At 46.7% G+C, this 6,000-nt stretch overlaps 1 protein-coding gene across 1 annotated transcript in view; it reads right to left on the bottom strand.

The window, feature by feature from the left end:
* SPTBN1 (spectrin beta, non-erythrocytic 1) overlaps window positions 1–5,693 on the bottom strand; it is a 200,194-nt gene extending 194,501 nt beyond the window's left edge. Inside the window, exon 1 of the mRNA XM_047782079.1 lies at window positions 5,496–5,693. The gene's annotated coding sequence lies outside the window, so the exon portion shown is untranslated. The remainder of the gene's footprint in view (window positions 1–5,495) is intronic.
* Between the last annotated feature and the right edge of the window lie 307 nt (window positions 5,694–6,000).

The following is a 6,000-nucleotide window of genomic DNA, read 5'->3' on the forward strand; positions in this document are numbered from 1 at the left end:
AAGTAAAAGAATAGTAGCTCCTTTGACATAAAAATGTTAAGGTAAAAAGGTTTTGAGAAAGCACTCCAAGAGGGGTCAGTGGCTCGTATAGCTTGGTAGTCCAAAGAAAATGGAGTGGAACTGTTATCAGCAGAACACCTACTATGTGCCTGGCATTGTACACTGCTATCTCACAACTGTATGAGGAAGTATTATCATTCCAATTTTACTGATAAGGAAATCATCGTTCCAAGAGTGATTAACTGACCTAAGGACCTAGATGTGACCACCATGGTTAGTATACAACAGCATTAGGATAGAGCTGTTTGACTCTAATACCTAGGTCTCTCCAAACTAAGGAAAAATGTTCTGCAATAACAAAATCATCCTCACAAACCTTAAAGGACAAAAACTGACTAGGACTTACTGAAACTATGAATGATTGTTCAAAAGAGTTTTAAAAAACAAACTGGGAGGTAGTTTTTGCAACATATATAATCCACAAAGGATCATTACACAGTTTACATTAAAAACTCCTCTAAATCAATAAGAAAAAAATCTAAAAGATATACAGGCAAAAGTCTAAAAGAGGACTTCACAAAAGAAATAATCCAAAAGGTTAATAATATAAGTAGATACATAACCTCAATAATCAGGGAAATTAAAAAGCACAATGTGAAAACATTTCACAAATATGACTGAACAACATTTTGAAGTCTGGAAAAGTTATGGCACAACTTTAACATGTACACAATTTCAGTAGTAATATAATCAGTACAATTCACATTGGCATTATCTAGTAAAGTTGGCATCATCTAGTAAAGTTGATGATGCACATACCCTGTAATCCAGCAAATTTCATTCCTGAGAAAAAAACAAATATGTTTGTATGCATGGGCATGTACCATCACATATGTAATAAGACATATTTGTAGCAGCCCTTTCATAATAGCAAAAAAACCCTAGAATCAATTCAAATCTTTATCTACCATAGAAAGAATAAATATGCCATGGTGGGATACTATACAGCAGTGAAAAATGAGGGAACTACAGCTACAAAATGAATGTGTCTCAGGAATATGTTAATCTAAAAGTAGAAGTCACAGAAAAATACATAAAGTGTAATCTCATTTATATAAAGTTCAGAAACATACAAAATTAAGTAAGAATTTTTTAAAGGATAACTTTTTGAGAAATATAATTCAGGGCTATAGTTGCTTCAGATGGGATGACATGGGGTACAGAGGGGTCTCTGAATGTGTAATAGGTTCTTCTTGAGCTAAGTGGCAGCTGCCTGAGTGTCCACTGGTTTGTGATTCTGTAGCATCTCTTTTATGAGCATTATTTTATATATACAAATCACTTAATAAAAAATAAATTAAAGGGAAAAAAATGGACCAGAAGGGAAGGATATTGAATATACCAGGAAAAACAGCTGGTGACAGAATAAAGTGCCAGAGGAGCACAGAGGTCATTGAGAAGACCCTGAGATCAGGGGGTTAACTTCCTAGACTCCAGTTCTGCAGTCTCAAAGCTAATGCCTTCTTCCAGGGGGGTGGGATTATTTTTCAACTTCAGAGGTATTTTAGAAAACAGCCTAAAAAAATTTATTACTCCAAATAAACATAATAAATAGAACTCTTCCACATAACTATTATAGAAGAACTTTATAAAGTTCTGTATTAAGTAACTTACAGTAAGTGTATCAGTTTCTTAGTGATGAAAGGAGAGAAAAATGTGCTGATACTTCAACAGAAGACAAAAGTAAGATAATAGGAGGAAGCTTTTGATAGTGAGGTCCCTCAGCTGAAGGACCACTCAGCATACAAACCACTCAGGGGTCCTGTTAAAATGCAAAATTTAACTAGACAAGTCTGGGATAGGGCCTCTAAGGATCTACATTTATAATAAGCTCCCAAGTAAATGATCCTATCCTGACAGGCCTCACCTCACTGCAATAGCAAAAGATGTGAAAATGCATTCTCTGGTCATGTTTAAAAATATAAGGAGAGTGTCTAATTGAGATAGTTTCATTTTCTCACCAAAGTAGAGACTGAGGATGTTATTCCTACATTACAAAAACTTGTATGCAGGACAACTGTTATCAGAAAAATTAAGAGTACCAAACGAGGTCTTCTGCAAGGAAAAAGTGCTTAGAGAAACAGCAAAGACTGAAAACTTGTAAGAAAACTCCATGAGGGCTTTTACTCACCTCCACAGACCTACACACAGCAGCTTTTCCAGCAAGGGTATTAATTAGCCCTATCCTTATAGAATGGTTTACATTCCCAATAGTCTCAAATGAAGAAACCAAGACCACCTTAAGGATATCCACAGAACATTAATTAAGGTGCAGTTATAATACAGACATTGGTTGGTGCCCAACATAATGAAAGGAGCATCACATCACTGCATATAAAAAAAAATATACATTGGTTTTTAAAATTATCCCTAAGAATATGCTCTTAAAACAAAAAGTTATTATCTCGACAAAAACCACATTGAATAATTTCCACTCATCATGTCTCTGTTTGTAGTAAAATCCTGCCATCTCAAAATAGTACATCTACAAGTAAAGTCATACTTTCATACCGCAAGACAAAATAACCACTCAAATGCTCTTCCAAGCAAACTCTGCCAATGCCAAGTCTCAGCGATGGATGTGTCACAAGTAGAGTGAGGTCGTCTCACTTGTTCCTACAACATCACAGACAGTTGTTACTACTCTCATCCAAGAGATGCTCTTTACAGAAAGCCTGAACAGCAGGAGACAACCAAGTGTCAAGGGTTTCTTCCCTGACCCAATACCTCTCATTTTCTCAGATGAAGGTTTTGGTCTGTCCAGAGCCAATAAACAGAGTTACAAAGAGCTTAAGCTAACAGAACTCTGCACCTAGTAACTCAGAACAGCTAAACCTTCTGTGACATCAACACAGGATATTTCCTAACAACATAATAAATCCGAAATGTCTGGATAATCCATGGAAACAATACTCCCAAACATCTTAATGCAACACGATTTTATATAACCAGCACAATGATGAAGCCCAAATCCAAAAAATTCTACATTTTAATGGCCCTCTATTACTGAAACTCAAAACAATGCACATAAACCAATCTGCAGTCAGTTCTATTCTGCAGAGCCACATAAAATCAAATGCCACTAACTTGGAATCATTAGAGATTTAAAAAATAAAAGCAGACACACCCTTGCTTTGAAACACTGATCTTCCTTTCCGGTTAGCATACTGGAATTTCAATTTCCTCTTTCACCTATACATTCTGGAAGAGCCTGATTAGTGACATCTAATGTATCCCATCTGCCATCCCACACTGAATAAATGAATTGTAGAAGTGGCATTTAGAAAGGAAATTCCCTGTGCACTAGCCCAGTCTAAACAGATGAGGACGTTGGAACCATCTCCTTCTGACCAGATACCAGCCACATGGGCCTTGGTGGTCTGCCCTTCTCAATCCCCTCCCCAGACACATCTGCAAAAAATATGCATTCGAAAAATACATATAAACAAACAAATGCAGTCAGTTACAACCACAATCCCATTATTTGTGGCTGAACACGTAAGGTAGCTATAAAAATCAATCTGAAAACAACTTACCATCAATCATGACACATTTAGCAAATAATCCTTAATAAACAATCCAAATATATAATTGTATTTGATTTACAGAAAAAGCAAAAGATGAAAACAAAGCAAATACGGATTAAAGAAATCATTTACCATCCATCAAATATATGTAAACAATCTATTGAATGTTAATAGTTTTTTAAATGCCTCAGGGACATATGAACTGAAAAATATCAATCGTTTCATTTCAAAAAATGGTTTCCTATAGGAAAAATTCACACTGTGTAGTATTCATCAAAGACATAGAGTATTGTAATGTCTGTAATGTCATAGCTGTGAAGCTCTAATCAATAAACATTAACTTTTCACATACGAATAAATTAATGGATTGTTGGGTTGTGGTTTACAGATTACCGGAGATCCACAGAAAGACACTGCGACTCCAGGTACAGACTGCACCATAGCCTCCGCAAAGCACTGGGCCTGGTCCTCCCTGCAGCCCCTCCCTACGGCTCAGGTCCCTAGGTCCAAGATCAGATTCCGGTCTGCAACCGAAGGCCGACTCCCTCTGCCCGCATCAGCACTGCAGGGCACCCCTTCATCCCAGCAACAGCCCAACAGGCGAGGCGGGAGGGGTCACTCAAAAAGAAGACTCCCCCCTCATAGCTAGGTGACCTGGTCCTCCTGACGCCACATCCAGCTGAAGCAGCATGACAAGGTAGAAAGAAGCAGCTCCGGGTCTCAGTCAAGGGCAGCCCAGGGCCTGGGTGGGGCCGTGCGGGGGATGCTGGCGCCGAGTGGCCGTGCCAAGCCCCGCCAGCGAGAACCCGGAGAGGCTGCGATACTGCTGCATTGTGCTGCATCACGGCGAGGGCAGCATGAGCCATCCATCTTGCCAAAAAAAATCACATCCCCGTCCAGATAAACCTACCGAATCCATTTTGCTCCTCCGCCACAGTCGCCCTCTTCTCACTTACTATCTGGTCTGGCTTTTGGAGAAATAACGGACACGGTCTGTATACCCCACAACACTCCCCCCGCCCCACCCCATCTGACAGCAGGCACTTGGCATCTTTCTTATCATAAAAACAAAGGGGATGCTCTCCCCCCAAAAAACGAGGGCCGCGGGCGTGGTGTGAAGGCTGATAACAAGAGGGGCTTCCAGCACAACACCCCAAAGGCAGGCCCGGAGGGTCCCTGCGCTGGCACAAACCTGTTGAGGAGAGGGTGGCAGGATCTCAAGGGCGGGCGCGTAGGCGACTCAGCGCCCCAAGGCGGCTCCCGCCCAGCCCTCAGAGAGCAGGGAAGGCAGGGAGGGTGAGGGGCGGGAGCAAGGATGGGCGGGGGTGGGGGGCGCTGGGCCGCCGCCTCCAGTTCAGCTGCAGCGCGGCGCAGCCCGAACCACGCCTGGCCGCATCCCCCGTACCGTTACGCGCAGAGCCGGGCCCTGTCAACACCGCCCCCGCTCTCCACCAGCCAGGGCTGGAGCAAGGGCACCCGAAAATATACGCTCCCTGCTGCCCACTCCGCAACCACCCCCGCGCCGGGGGCCGCTGCGCCCTGCTGGAGGGAGGAGGCGGCGGAGGCAGGGAAGAGGAATCCACGCCGCTGCGCCCGGGGATGGGGCTGGGCGGCCGAGGTGCGCACCGCGGCTCTGCGGCCACCTCATTGCGGAGCCCACCGCCCCTCACCCGCACCGCCCCGCACCGTCTGCGTACTAAAAAAGCACTGGAGACCTGGCTCCCCGCGCCGCCCCCAACCGGGCTCGGCAGCCTCCCCGCCCCCACACCGCTCCCCCAGCGCAGGGCAGCCGTGGGGCAGCGGCGTCCTCCCGGCCTGGGCCCGCGCCCCTCCTCCCGCCGCCCCGGAGCCAGCCAGGGAGGCAGCCCCAGTGAGTTGGCATCTTCCTGTCTCAAGCCCCCTACCTACCTCCCGCGGATAGGGGTTGGGGGCGCCGGGGTCCCGTCCTCCTCCCGCTCCTCGGCGGCCGGGCGGGTGGGCCGGGAGGCGACTCCGCGGGGCTGTCGCGGCTGGGGCCGGGGCTCACAGGACGGGACCGGTGGGCGCTGCTGCGCGGGGCTGCGCGCTTGCTCCGGGAGGAGAGGCGGCCGAGGGAGGGACTGGAGGAATCCGCAGCCTGCACGGCAACAGCTGCACTGATTCCGGGGGCTGGGCGGGAGCACGGGGCGGGGGGAGGAGGGGAGGGAGCTGCAGGGAGCGGGCGAGGGGCGGGGAGAGGGAGAGCGCGGCCGCGGGCTGGCGCCGAGTGCGCGCACACACGCGCGCGCAAACGCTCTCTCCGGCACACCCCTCCTTCCTCCTCTCCTCTCCTGCGCTCCTCCCTTCTCGGTCCCTCCCTCTCGTTGGTCCTAGGCGCTGGCCCGAGCTCGGCAGCCGCCCACCCGCCGCCGCCTGCTCTGCGCGCAACCCGAAC

This window comes from Phacochoerus africanus, chromosome 5 (genome assembly GCF_016906955.1).
Source record: "Phacochoerus africanus isolate WHEZ1 chromosome 5, ROS_Pafr_v1, whole genome shotgun sequence".
Taxonomy (NCBI): Eukaryota; Metazoa; Chordata; class Mammalia; order Artiodactyla; family Suidae; genus Phacochoerus; species Phacochoerus africanus.